The following is a 22,149-nucleotide window of genomic DNA, read 5'->3' as shown; positions in this document are numbered from 1 at the left end:
AAAAAAACTGTACAAAGGCTAAACAAATGCATTAACAATATTACAGTCCAGTTAATATGATTTGGGACATATTTAAAAAGAGCTGCAAAAACGTTTCAAATCCAGTTAACAAAAAAAAAAAAAAAAATCGGTATGTGCATGTTACGGATTACGGAAGAAGTACTCGGGAAATACACGACTGCATCGTAAATTTCCAGTAAAATTAACACAAGTCAATTACTGAATGAAGAAGCAGTAGGCATAACTTTCTTGAGGTATGACTCTAATTCAAAACTGATACAGCTCAAAAAAAAAAGGGGCAAATGAACATTCTGCTGCAAAAATGCTTTCCCTAACACCAAGATAACACAGCTTTAAAGTTAAAATATAAAAACTGCACAAGAATGCATAGTCATTAACAATTTATGGGATCAGTTAAATTACTGATTTTTCAAAATACTGCACTCAGTCTTGACAACTGTTTTGGTATTTGTTGCTTCACTGTTCACAAACTAAACCGAACAGTGGGATACTAGTTAGAAGCATGCACAAACACTGATAACATCCCAAAAGTCCCCTTACTCTCACAAATAATATGAAAACACGTAATAAATATGTGATGACAAGTGCTAAATCTACCAAAACAGACTATAGCCAGACAGTACCAATCACATACCACAAAATCTCTACAAACAAAATGAATAGTACTTCCGTTTCAGGATCAAAATACTTTCCTGCTGCCGAACACCGTCTTTGTTTTGTATTGTAAGTTATCTGCCTTTTTCAGAAGGAAATACAGCTGTGCATAGCTATAAAATGCAGCATCTAGTCTTTCAAAGTCTAATTCCCAGTAATAAAGGGCAAACGTATCCATCATTCAAACTACATTATTCTAATGCATAATGCAAAAACAAATGTCAGCCAGTATGCCCATTAAAAGTGCTTTCCTTCATTTATTACAGCGCATTACTACCACTTTATACAATTACATTGGCGAAGAGGTGCACCTAATATAAACATGACTAACACAGCAGCAGCAAACAGTTTAAGTTTAAACTAAAACGATGGCATATTCAAAATCTAAGTCATACCTCGTGTTTCAAAAGTGCTGCAAAGGTCCGAGCTTCACCAAAGCATCGGTACCGTTCATTGCAAACACTGCTGGCAAGCAAGAAAAAATGCAATCCTTACATTCATCCACAAATACAGACGTGGACATGGAACCGCATACAATTTTAGAATTTATGACGTTTTTAATATGAAGTGTACTTGGGGCACCAACAGCTTCACTGTGCAATCTGATCGTTAAGAAGGTAAAAACACTATCATTCAAACACTTGAAATTGCTGAAGTTTAACGGTCATAGTTTCTAAATGCATACTGAGATTGGCCTTTGGAATGCTGTAACAAGACACACGCATACACTACGTTATTACTTTTAACAGCTTCAGCTGACACAGAAGCGGATTTGTGTATGTTTTTCAACACTGCTACCTAAAGACACAAGTTCATAACTTTATTAAATGTCAGCTCCTTACAAAACATTGGAATATTACTTGTCTCGGTCACCTTCAGTGGACTTTTACTTCACAGCTCACATGACGACAACATACTACAGTAACTTTACTGTATGCGCGTATTATATATTATAAACACAGAACAAAGGATTTTAGGTCAGGGGGTGGAGGAGTTATGTGGACTGTGATTGGACAGAACGGCTTGCTTGTACAGAAAATCGGCTTGCTATGACAAGAAAGTACAGAGCGACTTGCAAGCCGATTTTCTCCGAAAACTCGAACATAACCACCACGTAACTCTATGCTGAAAATTAAGCTGACAAGGTAACTGACAGAGTTTACTTTTTCAACTTAATTTTCAACATTGGAGTTACTATCACACTACAAAGTTAACTGTGCTGGGAGAAGGCACTCTGGGTTAACATAATGCAATTCCTATCTTCGCATGGCTCGCTCGGTGTTAAGCACAGAGGCGCCATGAGAAGGTACTTGGGGTTAATGAGTTAACGGAAGTGTCGTCGGCAGTTTTTGACCTTTGCGGTCTGTCTCTTTCTCTTTATGTTGTTTTCGGAAGATCGGTAGTTGGATGGCTTATTGAAACCATTTCGGAATATGGAGAATGAGAGAGAAAGAATTTTGTGACAAAGACAGCCCAACGCCGAATGGTTCGGGCGTTAAACAAGGCACAAAACCGACAGCGAGGGACTTTGTGGTCTGGGTCTAAAGAGGTGACACAGTAAGAATGAAAATCTCTGTGAGGTATTTGCTTTCACAGGCAAGACAATTGTTAACTTTTTCTAACATCAGTTAGAGCAAGAAAAAAGTATTCCCAATGGGGTACTTAGCTTTAGAAGACTTCAGGTTTGAAACTCGAAAAACAAAAATTTCAGACAGCGGCCGACCGGCACTTGTGAACTGCTTCTGCTTCGGGCTCCTCCAAGGCAAGAAAGACTGATGTAATGGCGTTGGCTGCATGTTTTATACCCCTGATGACCTGATGTCATGGAAGAGGCAACAGCATCCAATGCAGAAATCCCAAGACTCTGGTATTCGGGCCGACTGAGGGCTACCTGCAGGCAGATAACCCTAGTGTGATGACTGCAACAGTGAAACACGAAGAACATCTATGGTCATGTAGTAACAAAAAAATTATCACTTTAAAATGACAGCACCCAATTTGTCCTGGCAGCAATGCATCTTAAATAGTGGACTGTAATTTAACAAGTAAAGACAATGCATTACCTGCATTAGTACAGCTGTACTAACAACTCACACGAGTGATGCACAATGTGCAAGAGTTCCTCAACAAGCATCTCTTCCTATATAACCAAGTATTTAAATGCACGCAAACTATCCCCTAAGCTCATGGAAAAAAAAAAGAAGTTATGAACTCACCATAACGTTCCATCTGAGTAGTTATACTTCATTTTTCTGCAACCTGTGGGTATTCGGATCCGTATCGGATCCGACCCGGCAACTTTTTTTCTAGCATCTGCTCCAAGCTCTGAGCTCCTCCCCTTACCCATAATGCACTATCTCCTACCTTCCCTCAGATCAAGTTTGCTGCAACTAATTACATAAGCAACTCAACCCAATGAAGCAAAACCTGTAAAAACAGGGCAAGGTCCGGGGGACGGAGGGAGGGAAGGCTGCAGAAAAATGAAGTATAACTACTCAGATGGAACGTTATGGTGACTGCATAACTTCTTTATCTGAAGTAGTAAACTTCATTTTATCTGCAGCCTGTGGGACAGAGTCCACAGCTACTCCAATCCTGGGAGGCCCTTATGGAAGGATATTCCTGAGCACCGCAGAGCCAAAGGATGCTCTACCCCTAGAAATTAGATCTAATTTGTAATGGGAAATGAAGGTATGTGAAATGGCCCAGGTTGCTGCTGCACAAATGTCGTCCAAAGGAACCCTAGACCAAAAAGCAGCAGAAGTCGCCATGGACCTGGTTGAGTGAGCTTTAACAATACCAGGAGGAGATAAACCTTTTGCTTTGTAGGCATGCGAAATGCAAAGAGTGATCCATCTGGCCAAAGAAACTTTAGAAATAGCTTTTCCCAGAAAAGCTTTGGAAAAGGAAACAAAAAATTGGTCAGTCTTGCGGAATGACTTTGTTCTATGAAGATGGAAGCGAAGTTGTCTATGAACATCTAACAAATGAAGTTCGTATTCACCTTTACTTTGGAAGTTAGGGAAGAAAACAGGCAGATTAATGGACTGGTTTATGTTTGCTTCAGATGCCACTTTGGGTAAGAAAGAAGGATTAGTACGGAGAGAGACCCCATCCTTATGGAAGACCAAATAAAGAGGCACGGCAGACAGAGCTTGAAGCTCAGAAACCCTCCTAGCAGATGTAATGGCGACTAGGAAAGCTGTCTCCCAGGATAAAAATTTCAAATCCACCGAAGCTGCAGGTTCGACTAGAGGAGCCACCAATGCCTGTAAGACAAAGGTAAGGTCCCAAGGAGGCACTGAATCCTTGACAGGAGGACGCAACAGAAAAGTGCCTTTAAGAAAAGCCTTACACAGCCTAGAGGAGGCTAAGGCAATGTTGTCTTTACCAACATGAAAATTAGAAATGGCTGCCAATTGTACTTTCACTGTGGAGGAGCTAGCTCCTTGCTGAAAAATGCCAGCCAAGAAATCCAACACCGCTGGAACAGGGGCTGTAAAGGGATCTAGTTTTCTCTGTGAGGCCCAAATGGAAAAACACTTCCATTTACTGCGATAAAGTTTCCTCGGGGAATCTTTAAGAGAAGCCACCAGGATGGATTTTACTGGGGATGAAAGACCGGGAGTCCTGACAATCAACGGAACTGGAGCAACCAAGATGTCAGCTTGAGGCTGCCCAGGTCGGGCGGACGGGCACCCGACGGATGGGAGATTAGATCCGGGCAGGAATCCAGAACCCACGGAGGAGCTAAGAGATGAGACCAAAGGAATGGGAACCAAACCTGACAAGGCCAGAATGGGACAATGAGGATAACTTTGCACCGCAGTCGGCAAGCTTTCTGAAGAAACTTCGGAATGAGTGACAATACTGGATAAGCATACAGAATCCTGGGGGGGCCAAGCATGGACTAGAGCATCTCTGGGGACTTCCCCTGGTGAGGGAATCAGAGAGAAGAACTCGCTGCACTTCGTGTTGGAAGGAGATGTGAAGAGATCGCAGCAAGGCTGACCCCATGCAAGGAAGATCTCCTCCGCTACTGACTGTTTCAGAGACCACTAATACGGAATCAGAATAGCCCGCCTCAATCTGTCCGGTAAAATGTTGGAGCGCCCCGGGATGTGTGTTGCTATCAGAAACTGACTGGTGGAGATCGCCCATTCCCACACTCTCATGGCCTCGCGACATAGAGGGTAGGATCTGGTTCCCTCCTGCTTGTTGATATACCAGACAACCAACATGTTGTCTGACTGAATTGCAATCAATCCGAGAGGAAGGACAGTGTGAAAGGCTTTCAACGCTAAAAGCACTGCCCTCATCTCTAGAACATTTATGTGCAACTTGGTCTCTCTGACTGGGACCACGTGCCTTGGACTGTCCTTCCCAAACAGTGTCCCCCCCACCCGAGTTGGGAGGCGTCTGTGGTCACTGTGGCTTGGACTGGAGATGACGCAAAGGGGTGTCCTTCTAATATCTCTGGTGAATTTAACCACCAAAGAAGGGACGTCCTGCAGACGTGACTGATCCTGATCGGAAATTCTATGGGCAGGTCTAGCCAAGAGCAATGAACAGCCATAGTCCATTGAAGAACCCGCATATGAAGGCGTGCACAAGGGAGAATCGATATGGAGGCAGCCATGGAGCCCAGTGCCCACTGAACCTCGCTCGCCTTTGGAGACTTGAAGTTCTCTATCTGAGCTATGTGGCACCTGAGGTGTAAGGTCCTGTCTGGAGTTAAGAATACCTTCATCTGCAGTGTGTCTAGCCGTGCCACAATGAAGTCTAGAACTTGTACTAGTTGCAATTGGGATTTCTGAACATTGACTAATTCCCTGTAGATCTGCCAACCGAATTAAGTAATCTCGGGCCAGACAAAGGTGATGCTTGTTGGGCGCAGCGAAGAGCCTGTCGTCCAGGTAAGGAAACACCTGAATACCCTGAAGCCTCAGGTGAGTCGCTACAACTGCCATTACCTTAGTGAACACCCTGGGGGCTGGGGTGAGACCGAAGAATAGGGCTCTGAACTGAAAATGACTGGCTCCCAGCCGGAAGCGCAGAAACCTGGAACTTCTCTGGACCTTGATGTGGTAGTAAGCATCCTGGAGGTCTAACAAGCACATCCAGTCGCACTCTCGGAGATAAGGTAGAATGGACTGTAGGGTGACCATCTGGAATTTCTGTTTGGCTACAGACAGGTTCAACATTGACAGGTCTAGAATGGGCCTGAGGTCCCCATCTTTGCCTGATCCGGACTGATCCGGGGGGGGGGGGGCCTGTTCGATGGCTCGTTTGAGAAGCAGCTTTGAAACGTCTAGAGCTGCGGCCTCCCTGTGAGCGGGTGGAACATCCGGGAGGTGTTTTGGAATATTTGGAGGGGCAACAAATGGGATACTGTAACCTCTGGATATAATTTGCAACACCCAGCGATCTGTCATAATAGACTCCCATGCCGCTGGGTGTAAGGACAATCTTCCCTCGACTGCCTCCAGAGTAGGACAGCCAGGCAACCCCTCAGGGCTACTGACCGGGTCTATCAGAAAAAGGTTCCCTACACCCAAAATTCCTGGGACCCCCCCCCCCTACCTCTGGGTCGGTGTTGATTCTGTCCCCCTCTGCCTCTGGGGAATAGTTGTCCTGAGAATCCCAGGAAAACTGAGATTTTCAAAACCACATCTTCTTCTGCCCTCTGATTCCTAGAGAAGGACCGCTGAGGGTTAGAGAAGTGAATCCCGATGGCAGACAAAGTCTTCCTGTCCTTTTCGCTCTGGACAAGTGTCTCACGTAATGTCTTCCCAAAAAGGGAAGAACCTTCGTAGGGAGCGTTAATAAACGACGCCTTGAAAGGGTCCGTGAACTGACACAACCTGAACCAGGCATGACGCCTCATGGCTATGCCTGTCTCAGCTGCCCTAGCTGCTCCTTCTGTGGCATGGGAAAGGAGCTGCATAGACGTGTTTGAGACTGACTTCAGAGTAGACATTTCGCAGGGAACTGTTTGTCCTGTGGCGATAAAGACTCTGGGGGCGACTCAATGAATTCCGATGCAAAGTCACGATAAAGCCGGATCACATGTGCCAAACAGTTGAGCGCACGGATTGAAAAGGTCGCTGAGGAATAGACGCGCTTCCCAAACCTATCCACCGACCTGGACTTCTTGTCTGGAGGGTGGAACTCTCTTGTGCTAGTTCCTTCTTGGTGGCTGCTGTGACCAAGATAGCGTCAACTGGGGCTCCTTTTGACCAAGGTTGTCTGTCGGAAGGGGGAGATAAAATTTTGTCAGGGCATTTGGGGATGGGCTCTACAGTGTCAGGCTCCTTCCATGCCCGCGTGGTGATAAGGTCCACCAAGGGGTCTGCTGGCTGGGACACCCAGGAAGTAGATGGACCTGTGCCAAAGGCCTTCAGGAACACTGAATCATCCCCAGAAGGTTTTGGGGCTGACCAACCTCCCCTCTGGCAGAGGATCTCCATGATTTCTCCGAAGGAGACGTCTTCGGGTGGTGACCTGGGGGAACCTTCTCCTTCATCTAAGTCAAGTGTCCGTAGTGAGGGACTCGGGGGAGTCCAAGTGCCTCCTTTTGCACTTGCGCTTAAGGTGACCCTCTTCAGTGGGACTCTCAGTAGAGGATTCGTGAGCCGCAGGGGGTTCCTCAGGGAAAATAACCTGGGGATCCTCTGGCATGGGCTGTCCCTGAGACAGGATGAAGGGAGTCGTCGCCAAATCCAGGGGTGTCTGGGTGGAATCCGAGGGGATGGGCTGGTGTCTCAATCCCTGGGAGAGAACCCTCTCCACCACTTCGAAGGCTGAAGGAGAGCAGACCTCCTTGGCACCCAGCAAGGAAGACGCCCTCCCCGGATCCGAAGCGGGGACTGGAGCCGAAGCAAGGGTAGCCTGCGGTCCGAGGAAACGGGTCGGATCCAAAAAGGGCAGAGTCGAAGAATCCATTCCCTCGGGTCCAACTCCCTGTCTGCAGCTCGGAGAGTCACTCGGATCCGAACTAGTCGGATCCGAGGAACTCAAGGTAACAGCCAGAGTGGAGGTTGGAGGAACCATCGGCGCCGAGCTACCAGCTCCGAAAATCCTCGGATCCAAGAGCCCCGAAGCCGAAGCACAGATTGGGGAAGGAGAGATGGGGCGGAAAAGGGGCATGGAGGTCCCCCCCTTCAGAGGGAGAGGGGCCTGGCAACACTCCCATCTGTATTTGGGTCTAAATGAATCTCCGCATCATCCTGTCCATGCCTAAGTCCGATAAGCTCCGAATCGATCGCAAAGAGGCCACCGACTCAGATCTAGCTGGTCTGCGCAATGACGGGGAGGAAAGCCTAGGATCCAAATGTTCCAATGGCTCCGGTGAGAAACGAGGAGACCGGAGCCGTGGAGAAACTGGCCTCATGGCCTTAAAAGTGGGGCTAAGAAAGAGCTCCCTGTCTGGGGATCTCTTTTGAGGTCTGCCCTTTCTTTTGTCCCTATCCTCTTTGCACCTTTTTCTGTCCTTTTCCTTGTCAGCCACGCTGACTGTAAATTTGTCTTTACTTGACCCAGCACCAGAAGAAGAGAGAGTTTGAGTCTCTGTCTGGGTGGGAGTTTGAGCACTAATTACAAAGGCTGTGGCAGATTCCAGCATGGATGCGGGGAGAAGGCCTTTAGCTCCTAATTTGGCCTTCCGATCCCTGAGGGCCCTAGGATTGAACCCGGTGCAGATAGCACATTGTGAGGACAAATGTGCTATTCCCAAGCAAATAACACACACACAGTGTGACCATCAACCGGGGAGCGCTTATGGCCACACTCTGTGCATTTCTTGAACACAGATTTTGGCTGATCAGCCATGGTCCTGCACCAAAAAAACACTACCTACTAAAAAACACCACACACAAACACAGGTAGGGGAAGGGCAGGCCTAACAACTACTCTACCGAGTTTAACAAAACTTTTTTTGACTAACCGACAAACAAGCGATATACTAAAGGGGATGAAGGGAAATAATCAACTCAGACACACAAAGAGACTAAGTAATTAATAAAACTTACTATCTCTGAGCTCAGAGCGAAGGAGACAATGATGCACACTACTGACGCAGCAAATGAGATCTGAGGGAAGGTAGGAGATGGTAGTGCTTTACGGGTAGGGGGAGGAGCTCAGAGCAGATGCTAGAAAAAAAGTTGCCGGCTCGGATCTGATACAGATCCGAATACCCACAGGTTGCAGATAAAATGAAGTTAACTACTTCAGATTGTTGGTTGGCAAGCATTATGGAAAAGCCTACATACAATTAAGAAAAACCTTTCCTAATTTGAACCTGGACTTGCGTTACATTCCAACTAGATTTGAAGACCTTGCTACTTTCTGCTTTAAGTACTCTTCAATTTTTTCCTATTTCGGCTCTTTTATTCTGTCACCTTGTGTTTTTTTTTTTTTTTTTGTATTTGGCTGCTGGTGGATGGTTGCAACTTTTTTGTTATATACTGAAAAAAAAAATAATAAAACGCATATAAATTGTATTCACAGTACCATATTAAAAGGACACAGACAGCACTGTGGAGATCAAATCAACATACTGAAAAATAAAGCCACTCAGTATGGCCATCCCCATGACAGCCACTAAATGGTATAAGAAATTAAAATACAAGAGAGTAATATGCAACAAAAACATATTTTTATTTAGATCTGGAGTAGAATTTTTTTAAGATGAACATTTTAGCTCCGTTCCTTTTTTAAAATACCATCATAGACAGTAGATGCTCCCCTGTCCCACAGCACTGTGTGCTTACCACTCTGAAGTGCTACTCACTCTCCGCAGGTCCACCCCTCCCTCCAGCTGGTCCCATTCACTATGCTGCCTGTTGTACTTCCCATTCAACTAAGGACATACAAAGCCTGCAGTATAAGAATTGAAACCTACTGTTAACCTAATGCAGGTGCTTTCCTGCGATACCTGTGAACAACTTCAATTTACTGGTATAGTATTACCTATATTAAGTAACGTGCACACTCGCAGAAACAGCAGCTGATAATATCCCCCCTTTCTTTTCCACTCCTTGCCTTGCTTACTTTCTACCACTAGGTGGCAGTAAAACACAGCTCTTTGAGGCTATTCCATGTACTAATGAAGGCTCAGTCAAGCCATTTTCCCCCTGAGATTGAATCAGTGTCTCCTAGCTGAACGTGCTACCTACAAAGCATAGCATACTGCTCTGTAATAAAAGCACCCCTGAAAACTAGCAGTCACAGCTCTTACTTACCGTCCCACAGTTTCAGTTCCAAGTCTCACTGACAATTTTTTTTCTTAGCAGATGTTGGGCTGGCTCTGCCCACTGTTTGCCCTTTGGGCTCACTCCACTCCCCTACCATACCCCCTTTTCCCACCCAACAATGCACCCACCAGATTTATATTTGGTGGAAACACTACCCCTTCCAATCAACTTTCACCCACTCACACAATCCACTTTTGACTGTACCCTTCCACTCCTCAATAGCCTCGCCCTCTCTCCTTCCAAGCAGTACCTTACACTCTCCAAAGCCTTCCTAAATCTATTTTACAAGTATGGCATGCGCTGCATACTCTACTCTCCCCAATCTGTTTCTAACTCCTGCCCTTAGCCTACTAATTCTTATTACCTCCCCCAAATCTACACTTCATTCCACAGCTAGTACTACTACAACTTCTCCCTTATGCAGTGACAAACCATTAAACAGCTTCCATAATATATCACTCATCCTACTTAAAAACCATTTCATTCATTTATCAAAACTAAAAATATTGCCCTATACCGCCATAAATAAAAACATCTACCATCTATCTAGCAACCTGCAACAAATAAAAAATATTCTTCCAAAACACTCCCTTAACAACTAAAACAGAGCATCCCTATGTGGTGACATCAACCCCAAACCAGGACCCTCAGGCATAACTACACCCAACCAAACTTCATTTTCTAAAGATCTACTCTTTGCAACCTTAAACATTGATAGTGTCTGTTAACTTAATTATTATAGACTTCCATGCTTGGCTAACACAAAACACCCCGGACATCCTACCAGTCACTGAAACCTCGCTAAAACCCCAAATCCAAGATATTGAAATAACACACCCAGTTTATAACATACTATGGAAAGATAGAACCAACAAAAAAGGAGGCGAGTATCCATAATCTATGTTGTCTCACAATACTACCCTTCCAGAAAACACTTCCATCATTTTCAAATGCTGAAATCCTAATAGGAACCTTAGAAATTAACAAATCTAAACAGCTATGCATAGTCAGTCTGTATATCCCCCCATCAGGGCAAGATATTCAAATCCATGAGGACATCATCGCCTGATGTCAGAAAATATCTACAAAGAAATTATTATTATGGGAGATGCAAACATCAATTGGCAAGATTTAATAACGGACTCCCCAGCAAACAGCATAAACCTCTCCAAGCTCACCCAACTAGTTACCAACCCCTACCAGAATGCCCAAAAGCAATACACAAGGAGCCACCCTCGACTGGATCTTAGTTTCAGATCCACTTAAAATACTAATATCCAAAGATCCTACCCAATATACTCAGCGACCACTTACCTGTTTTCACTTATTGATCCACTTCACATATATACAAATCTCTTAACAATAAAGCCACCAGAAACCTAAAACATTTTGTTCAACAAGAATTTATCAAGATTCTGAAACTCTCCAATTGCACCCACTACAAACTCTCCCATTGGATGATGGCTTATACTATTTTAATAACACATTCCTAGACACACTCAATAACCTAGCCCCTCCTTGTACTAAAAGAGAAAAATCAAACCACTCTCCCTGGCTAACAAAGGCCACCAAACTCCTACAAAATAGGGAGAAGGCCTGGAAAGAATGTCATAACAAAAACGAATGTAACCTACTTAAGATACAAACAATTAAGAAACAAAGCTAAAAAAAGCTTGTCTGTACGGACAAAAGAAACAATTTCTCTAACCAACTGAGTAACCATAGAAACAACCCAAAACAATTCTGGAAAAGCATCACTAATCTCATTACCCTGGCACTAAACAAAACCAATCACCATGCCCAGAAAAAACACAATAGTCACAAATAGCCACTATACTTAGCTCAGATTTTACAAATAGCATAAACTAATTAATAACAGACTCCTCTCCCTCTACCCTCACCTTATCAAATTCCTTTCCTCCTCCACCCCACAAAAGCAGTCCCCACTTAGAAAAATCCTCTCCCCCCTCAGACAATTCTTCTCCCCTTCACCAAAGCAATATTACACCATCTAGCCTATTCTCACTACAACCAATACCAACCACAGAAATTAAGCAACTCCTCAGAAAATTAAAACCATGCTCTCTCTCCTCTAATGACCTCCCACAAGAATAACTCACTGTAAAGGCCATAGCATACCCAGTTAGCATTTTGATCAACCACTCAATTACAGAATCCTATGTCCCCCAACCAGTGGAAAAAATCCATCACCACCCCACTTCACAAACAAAGTAATGCAAATGAACCCTCTAACTATTGTCCAATCTGTATCCTCTTCCCACTATTCAAACTCCTTGAAATGTGAATCTATAAACAGTTACTTCACCATCTCAAACACAATCTAATCACTCCCATTCAATATGGCTTTCGTCCCTCACACAGCACAATCACTGCACTTATGTCCTTCATGGACACTGTACAGAGATCCATCGACTCGGGTAATATTACATCTGTACTACTACTAGACTGTCGAAGTCTTTCGATACAGTATCACACAAAAAACTTCTACAACACCTTTCTAATATCAGCTGCACCCCACCCACCCACCAATGGTTTAATACCTACCTCACTGACAGGCAACAATACATAAAATGGCAAGATACCCTATCAGAACACCAAATCAACCAAACTGAGTATCACAACAGTCCGTACTTGGACCTTTACTCTAACATATTTGCCAACAACCTTCACACTGCTTCTCCTCTTAGCTCTATTATCCAATATGCAGATGATACTACCATCACCTCCTTCTCAAATAACCTACGTCATCTCCAACAAATAACCCAAGATACCTTCACCGCAATCGAAGCTTGGTTAAACAAATCGCAACTACTCCTTAATGCCAAAAAAAACCAAAGCTTCTACTCTTCGCAGCAAAACCCGTCTCAGCAGACTCTCACTTTCAAATTTTCTCCCAAAGTACCATAGAAACTGAAATCTTATCTCATGCTAAACTACTAGGTGTCACCATTGACAATAAACTTACATCTGAACACCATATTGGTAATACCATTAAAAAACCCACTGCAAATTACGAGCCCTATACAGGCAAACATTTCATGGACAGCACCACCAAAAAAGCTCTTGCCAACACAACACTTAGTTGCTCCCATCCTTATTATATGGTGCCCCCATTTTTAACAATCTGCACTCATCCCAACAAAATAAACTCCAATCCTGCAATCATAAAATTGACATATTTGTCACAGGTAGCTCATACAGCTCACATCACTGCCAAGCCTTAAAATAATTAAATTGGCTGGAATTTCCACATCACCTTCACCTTATTTAACTGTCCATAGCACATAAAATTGCCTACAATCCAAACAACTGCCCTGTCTTTAAGAAAATTTTAATACCCTGTAGACCCACCAGAACCCTTCACTCTGAAAATAAACTCTTAACTTCTCATGTACTAAACAAAAGAGCTGGACACTGCCTTTACTCATACACTGCCACTAAACTATAGAACTCCCTTCCAACCAGCATAAACACCATTAGCTGCTTCAACAAATTTAAACTCACCCTAAAGAACTACCTATTAAATATCAAAATCTGCCCCTGCATCTATCCAAATAAACATCCTACTTTCCTTGAGCCTTCCTCTAGCTTACCCCAATCTTTACCCATTAAAACAAGCTGGAAACTCTTTTTGATCTACAAGTTACTTTAAACAACTCTATTCTTACTATCAATCTCACTAACCTTAACTATCACGCCTTTAAAACCACCCCACTAGTGATTTTTCTTTCCCTTTATTAATTCTTTCAACTTAACACTACCCCTCTAGTGATCTTTCCCTTTCTTAATTTTCAAACTATTTCAATATTTACAAAAAGAATGTTTGTGTGTGTATACATACATACACACACACACACACACACACACACACACATATATATATATATATATATATATATATATATATATATATATATATATATACATATATCTTGTAAATCATTCTGTTTTTTCTCTCTATTATAACATCCAATAACTTATTACTCTGTTTCTCATTCTGTTATACTGTACTGTATAGTACTGTAATTTCTGTAAATTCTTGTAAAATACTGTGTAATCATAATGCGTTTGTGGAGCATTTCTCCCCGGGCCTCAGCTGAAAATGGGCTCCTGTCCCAGACGGACTTTCCCAGTCAGCAAAGGTCAATAAATAATAAATGTCAATAAGTAAATAAATATTTCTACAGATAGCGCGAATCAGCAAAGTGTTTCTTTAGAAGAAACTACAGCCCTGAACAGGTGAAGTGGCATCTCATGGGAGGACAGCCTAAGGTGGAGTACCCTTTTCCAGAAATGAATAGCAGCTAATAAGGAAGAAAGAATAGTTGTGTAAATCTTACCTTAACCATAGATGTCCTTCTTTTCCATGTTGCAGTTTTCATGTTGTGGAATTTTCCACCTCAGGCGACCCGTACGTTGGTTCCTATACAAAAGCTTTAGCTTGGCTGTTGCAGTTGCGTGGGATGTCACATATAGGGCTATAAACCAGGTTCCTTAAATGTGATGTCTGCACGTAAAACCTCAGAACTTTAAAGCCCAGCAGAAGAAGTATAAGGCCCAGCAGTAGTGGATGCCAGTGATGTAAGGTACATGGTCATAGGACAATTATGTAGTTTTCATATGCTCCCAGTGCAGAGAATGGGGTACAAGGAGGCTAAGGGTATGCTGTACTGGGTAAAGAAAAAAGAAGTTATGTACTTATCATAACGTTACATCTGAGTAGTTCTACTTCATTTGTCTTCAACCTGTGTGTATCGTATCCAAGCAAGCAAGTTCACTAGCATCTGCTCCGAGCTCCTCCCTTACCCATAATACACCTCCACTACCTTCCAACCCCCAGATCGAGTTTGCTGCCACTTATGCTGAGAACCCGACCTGAAAAAACACCTTATGCACCTACAACTTCAGCAAAACAGGCTGTCCATATGGTAAGGCCAGGGGGAAGGAGGGAGGAACAGTTGAAGACAAATGAAGCAGAAAGTACAGGTATGTACACTTACCATAAATGTAGATGTTCAAGTGTATTCACTGTTGCAGTCCTAACAAATGGGTTATGCGGCACCTGGTAGCCCTCAGTTGGCCAGAATACCAAAGGTAAGTAAAAATGACGTTGGTTGCTGTCGGTTGTAAAGGACATCAGGGCGTCCGATACAAAAGGAGGCAGCCAAAGTACAGTTTTGTACCTACCATAAATGTAGACGTTCAAGTGCTAATACAGCTTCAGTAATCACAGATGGGTTTTCTGCCGTCAGGCGGTCCCTCGGTCGGCCGAATTCCAAAGTCTTGGTCCGGCGTCGGTTGTCGTCGCTTTCTCTTCTGACGTCAGTGAGGCCAGAGTATACAAGACACAGCCGACGCCATGTTCTTCAGTCTTTCTTGCCCCAGATGTCAGGTGCCCCCAGAAGGAAGGCAATACATAAATTATGCTTATATGTGTATACATGCAATGCAATATAATCCAAAAACAGTGGTTGCAAGCAAATAAACCATAGAAGGATAACCCAGTCAGGTTGTATGAAGAGGTTGTTAGGCCCCATGCCTTTACCAAGTGGGGAAGGAGGGAGGGAAACCTGTACTGCAGCTGTATTAGCACTCGAACATCTACATTTATGGTAGGTACAAAACTGTACTATGTTCATCGTGCATACAGCTGCAGTAATCACAGATGGGTAGAGTCCCAAAGCTACGCACAGGGTGGTAGGTACTAGGAGGAACTGGGTTGTGCCAGAATGCCCTGCAAAATAGCAGTGGCAAAGCCTGCTCTGGTTCTGGAATATAAAGGCAGGTGGTAGTGTTTTGTGAAGGTATGTACAGAACTCCAAGTGGCTGCCTCCAGAATATCTTTGGTAGGAACTCCTCTGAGGAAGGCTGTAGAGGTAGCTGTGGCCCTGGTGGAGTGTGATCTGATACCTGTAGGAACAGATTTCCCATGATAGGAATAACAAAACCGTATGCAGTGGCCTATCCACTTTGAAATAGTCTGCTTGGAAACTGGCTTCCCTTGAGCCCCTACAGCATAGGACACAAAGAGTTGTTCTGATTTCCTGAAGGGCTTTGTTCTATCCAAGTAGTAACGTAGCTGCCTATGGATGTCTAAAGAATGTAGCAGCCTTTCCCCTTTGTTTTGAGGATTGGGGTAAAAGGTAGGAAGGTGTATGGCTTGATTTAAAGCTACCCTGGATACCACTTTAGGCATAAATGATGGGTTGGTACAAAGGGAAACCCTGTCCTGATGGAAAATGAGAAAGGGCTGCACTGCCATGAGGGCCTGTAGTTCCGAAACTCTACGAGCTGAAGTGATAGCCAGAAGGAAGGCTGTTTTCCAGGACAAATATTGCAAATCTGTTGAGGCAGCTGGTTCAAAAGGAGGCAATGTTAATTTTTCTAGTATGTAATTAAGATCCCAGGCTGGTATTGGTTGTTTCCTTGGTGGTCTAATATTCTTAGCCCCTCTGAGGAACTGGCGTAAGAGTGGGTGAGAAAATAAAGGAGGATCCGTGTTGTATTCTGCAGAAATGGCTGAGGCATGGATTTTTATGGAAGAAAATGAAAGTCCACTGTTCAGCAGCTCAGCTAGATACTGTAATACCTGAGGCAAGTTCAGTTTTCTAGGGTCCTGGCCTTTTTCTCATTCCAAGAACAAAACCGCTTCCATTTTATGGAGTAAGCTTTTCTAGTAGATGGCCTTCTGGCCTCCAAAATGACATCCTGCACCTCCTTGGAGAGTAGGGTCTGTTGTGGTGTTAAGGAATTTTCCATGCAGCGAGACTGAGTGTTTTCAGCTGACTGTGGAGAGTTTTGTAGCTGTGCTGAGTCAGCAGAAGAGGCATTAGAGGCAGGGACCAGGGAGGAGTATGTGTTAGGCTCCTCAGCAGTGGATACCAGTGTTGCCGTGGCCAATCTGGAGCAATCAGTATCATCTTCGGTCTGTCTGCTCTTGTTTTAAAAAGTACCTTGGGCAGAAGAGGCAGAGGTGGGAATGCGTAAACTGTCCATGCTGTCCAACTGAATGAAAGTGCGTCCACTCTCCAGGCCTTTGGATGAAAGGTCCTTGAACAAAACGTTTCCAATTGATGATTCCTGTGGGAGGCAAAAAGATCTATGTCTGGCCTCCCCCACACTTGGGTTATTTCTGTAAATACCTGAGGATGTAACTTCCATTCATGTGGATCTGTCATATTTCTGCTTAAATTGTCTGCCAGCGTGTTTTCCAATCCTGGCAGGTACTGGGCTTGAAGTTCGATTTGCCATTCCAGAGCCAAGTTCCAAAGAGTCATGGCTAGTCTGCACAAGGGGTATGAATGTGTTCCTCCTTGTTTGTTTATGTACCACATTACTGTGGTGTTGTCTGTTCTCATCAGTAATTGCCCTGGATGCAGGAAGTCCTTGAAAGCTGTAATTGCATTTATTACTGCTAGCATTTCTTTTTGATTGATGTGAAGGTGCTTTTCTTTTTGGGACTATATGCCCTGGATGCACCTGTCCATCATGTGCGCCCCCCCAGGCGTAATCTGAGGAGTCTGTTGTGATAACTTGCTTTGCTTGAGGCTTGCAGAATGGGAGGCCTGTGTTTGCTTGACATGCTTGGGCCCACCATAGAAATTCCTTTTGCAAACATGGGATTATTGGTATTATTGTTTCCAAACTGTGACTGTGTTGAGACCATAGGTTTTTTAGGTACCATTGAAGTTTCCTCATATGCAGCTTTGCACATGGGATTAAAAGAATGCAAGATGCCATGAATCCCAGAGCCTGCAGTATTTTCCTTGCAGTAAGCCTGGTACTTTTTGCTAGTATTTTGAAGTAATGAGATAGTTGCCCCTGTTTTTCTGGCGTAAGATAGGCCATCTGGGTGTTTGTGCCCAAATTGGCACCCAGGAAAGTTATTTTCTGAGATGGTGTTAGCCTTGATTTCTCTTTGTTGATTGTGTATCCCAGAGAATGCAATAACCGTGTCACATATGCCAGATGTTCCAGAAGTATGTGTTTGCTGTCTGCTTGGATCAGGCAGTCATCCAAATAAGGGTAAATTTGTATCCCTTGAAGTCTGCAGTAGGCAATCACTGATGCCAGGCACTTTGTGAATACTCTGGGCGCAGTAGATAAGCCAAAGGGCAATGCAGAGAATTGATAGTGGACTGAACCTGCAAGAAATCTGAGGTATCTTCTGCAGCTTTGTCTGATTGGGACATGCAGGTATGCCTCCTTGAGGTCCAATGTTACCAGCCAAAACTCCTTGCCCAGCATGGAAGAAGTTGCTGTAATGTGAGCATCTTGAATTTTGGTGCAGTAGAAATGTGTTTAGGATGGATAAGTCCAAAATGGGTCTCCAGTCGGTTCCTTTCCTTGGTACCAGAAAAAGCCTTGAATAAAAACCTTGACCTTGTTCGTGAGTAGGTACCTCTTGAATAGCTCTCATGCTTATGAGCTTTGAAATTTGTAGTTGTGCCTCTGCCCTTTGATTCTGTGGCAGGTTTGGCATGCCTCTCATTTTTTGGAAGAGTGTGAAAATGAAATTTGTAGCCTCTGTTTATAATGTCCAGGATCCATTTGTCTGTTGTGACAATATGCCAATTGGCTGCAAATAATGCTAGCTTTCCTCCCAAAGGTGCTGCCAGCTGAGACGTGCTTGGCATGAAAATGAGCGAGTCATTGGGTTTGCTTCCTGTATTGTTGTGCACTGTCCTCGCCACCTCTTGGTGCTGGAGTTTGCCATGGTCGTCCTCTATATGATCCTTGTGATTGCCCTCTGCCCCTTGTGCGTCTGTATCTACCTCTTTGGGGCTTGTCAGTGGCTGGAAAGGACCAGTTTTTTGAAGGCCAATTTCTGCTAAAACGTGGTGGTTGGACCTGTAAAAAGGCTTTGACAGTTTGCATAGATTTGGCTTTTTCTTCCATTTTCCGTAGTATCTCCTCAGCATTAGTACCAAACAGCACATCCCTTTGTAAAGGAACATCTAGAAGTTTAGCTTTGACATGATCAGGCAAGTTTTGTTCTCTAAGCCAGGCATGTCTGCGAATGACTGATCCTGTAGCAGCTGCTCTACTTGAAGCCTCTAGTGCATCATAACCACATTGTAAAGTGTGTTTACCCACTTGTTCTGCACTATGCATCATCTCCTGTAACTCCTTTAAATCTGGTTGTTCAGGTTGAGACATTTTATTCCTTAATTGTGATAACAGGAACTGTTGATATTTAAGCATATGAAACTGACAATTTTAGGCCCTCATGGTTAGGGTGGCCGAGGTATATACCTTTTTACCCCACCTTTCAAAAGACCTTGACTCCCTTTCTGCTGGAAGTGGATTCTTGGCAGTGGAGGCCTTCAATCCCTTGGGGCCTTGTGAAATGGTTTCAGGGTCAGCATTATGACTTTTGAAGAGAAATTGGTGAGAGTTGGGTACTCTGTAATACCTATCAGGTTTGACTGGTGCAGGAGGCAGAGAATCCGGGTTAAGGCAAGCCTCGAATAAACATCAAGTATGTCCAAAACAGGGGTATCGCCAGAGGTCTGTGTTGAGGTAACAAAATAAATTTCCTAAGCCTTTTCTTAGAATCTGAAAAGTCTTGGCCTTCCCAATGGAAGTGTTCCCTCAAGGTGTGCAAGGTTTCCCCAAAGGAAAAATCCTCAGGAGGAGATACAGAAGGGATGGACTGTTCTGCATCGAATCCTCAAAAGGGGAGTAAGAGTGTTCCTCTGCATCAGAATGTTCTGATAAAATGGATCCCTGATCAGAAGAGGGAGAATCTTCCTCCACTCTGGGTCTCTTGTCTGGAGGGGGTTGAGAACCTCTGATAAGAGTAATTAAATCCTCAGCCATTTTAAGCATCTGTTTTTTAGGCATGGGACCTGGAGATGGGCCCTGTGCAACAGGCCTTTTGGGGTGCCTGGCTGCTTTGGATTTAGTAAAGGCCTTAATGGAAAAAGAAGATGAGGGTCTGAAGACACCATGGGTGGAAGTGGACCTGTCCACATTAGTAGGCTCAACATTAGCAAAGGCTTCGGTGGTTGTAGTCTGGGAAAGGGCCGAGGTCCCAGCGGTCTCGGGTACAGAGAACACCGCCAAAGGAGTGTCGTCGGTAGTCAGGGACTGCAAAGGCGTCTCGCTGAGAACCGGACCACGTGTAGCCTGTTTTGGCGTGGTGTCGGTCCTTTTCCTTGTGTTTTTTGGACAAAACGGTAGTCGGAGTGTCCGACGACATTTTATAATCAAAAGCTTTACCAAAATAGTGTTGGGCGAACTCCGCCCGATGCTTAATAGTGCGTTTATTGAAGGTAGCGCAAAAGCGACAGCCCGAGACGTCGTGGTCTGGGCCTAAACAAGGTATGCAGAGGGAATGGAAATCCTTATGCGGTATTTGCTTCCCACAAGAAATACAATTATTAACTTTTTCTGACATCAGTCTTGAGGCAAGAAAAGTTTCCCCAACGGGGTACTTAGCTTTAATGAAGACTTCGGTTTCCAAAATTTTCGTAATTCAGGAGCTGGCCGACCGGCACTTGCGAACTGCTTCTGCTTCGGGCACCGCGCGGCAAAAAAGACTGAAGAACATGGCGTCGGCTGTGTCTTATATACTCTGGCCTCACTGACGTCAGAAGAGAAAGCGACGACAACCGACGCCGGACCAAGACTTTGGAATTCGGCTGACCGAGGGACCGCCTGACGGCAGAAAACCCATCTGTGATTACTGCAGCTGTATGCACGATGAACATAGTCACTTTCTCAGTCTTTCTTGCCATAACAGTCAGGAGCCCCCAGAAAAAAAGGCTTAAACCAAAAACCAATTTGACAAATTAAGCCTGTACCTCAGGAAAAGAGAATAGGAAAGGACCACAAAAAGGGGAAGGAGGGAGGGAAACCAGGACTGCAACAGTGAATACACTCGAAAATCTACATTTATGGTAAGGTTATATAACTGTACTATGTTCCTCGTATTTCACTGTTGCAGTCTTAACAAATGGGTTGATTACCAAAGCCAGGAGAAAAAGGGGGGAGGAACCAAACAGCATCAAGGGTTGGAGATAATGCCCTGCAATACTGCAGTGGCAAACCCAGCCATGGCTCTGGAAAACGGAGGCAAATTATAATAATGCTTTGTGAAAGTGTGAACAGAAGACCACGTGGCAGCCTCCAAAATGTCTTTAGTAGGTACACCCCTTAGAAAGGCTGCAGAAGTGGAAGCCACTCTAGTAGAGTGGGTCCTAACCCCCTGAGCCGGAGCTTTGCCATGAAAAGAACAAAAAGTAATGCAATGTGCAAGCCATTTAGAAATGGTTTGCTTAAAAATAGCCTTGCCCTGGGCTCCAGGGGCAAAACTGACCAATAACTGTGCTGATTTCCGAAGGTCCATAGTCCTGTCCAGGTAAAACCTGAGCCGTTTGTACACATCAAGAGAATGTAGGATCCTTTCACCTCTATTGCGAGGATTAGAAAGAAGGTAGGAAGGTGTATGGACTGATTATGAGTCAGGCTGGAAACTACCTTGGGCATAAAGTAGGGATCAGTCCTCAGAGAGACTATCAGCATGGAAAATAAGAAAAGGCTCCATGGCCATCAAAGCCTGCAGCTCCGAAACCCTCCTTGCTGAAGTTATAGCCAAGAGGAAAGCAGTCTTCCAAGAGAGAAACTTTAAATCTGTAGAGGCAGCTGGCTCAAAAAGAGGAAGAGTGATTTTCTCCAGAACAAAATTAAGATCCCAGGCTGGAATAGTGCTCTTCTGGGAGGTTTTAAATTGCAAGTACCTCTGAGAAACATTTTCATCAGAGGATGAGAGAAAATGGACTGTTCAAGAGAACAATAAGCAGAGATGGCTGAAGCATGAATCTTGATAGAGGAAAAAGAAACACCACCCTGAAGTAAATCAGCCAGGTATTCCAGGATCAGAGGAAGGGCAGGTTGAGAAGCAGACTCCCCTCTACCCTGCATCCAGTGGGAGAAACTTTCCCATTTGCCAGCATAGGATTTCTTAGTGCTAGGCCTCCTGGCCACCCTCAACACATCAACCACCTGTTGGGAAAGGGAGGAAGAAAGGGAAGGAGTCATACAATGAGTCATGCTGCCAAATGGAGAGACTGAAGATGAGGATGTAGAATGTTTCCCCTTTCCTGAACCAAAAGATCTGGCTTTAGAGGATGATGCCAAGGAGGAAGAGGAGAGACTGCGAAGCAGCGGATACCAATGCTGTCTGGGCAAGTCC

General features: G+C 44.3%; 1 protein-coding gene across 1 annotated transcript in view; it reads right to left on the bottom strand.

Moving 5' to 3' along the window:
• SEC24C (SEC24 homolog C, COPII coat complex component) overlaps positions 1-22,149 on the bottom strand; it is a 2,546,747-nt gene that overhangs the window by 2,414,128 nt on the left and 110,470 nt on the right. The window lies entirely within an intron of this gene.

This window comes from Protopterus annectens, chromosome 14.part0, assembly GCF_019279795.1.
Source record: "Protopterus annectens isolate FY-2018-M chromosome 14.part0, PAN1.0, whole genome shotgun sequence".
Classification (NCBI taxonomy): domain Eukaryota; kingdom Metazoa; phylum Chordata; order Ceratodontiformes; family Protopteridae; genus Protopterus; species Protopterus annectens.
Note: the sequence above shows the minus strand (reverse complement) of the source record. Positions and strands in the feature narration are given on the sequence as shown.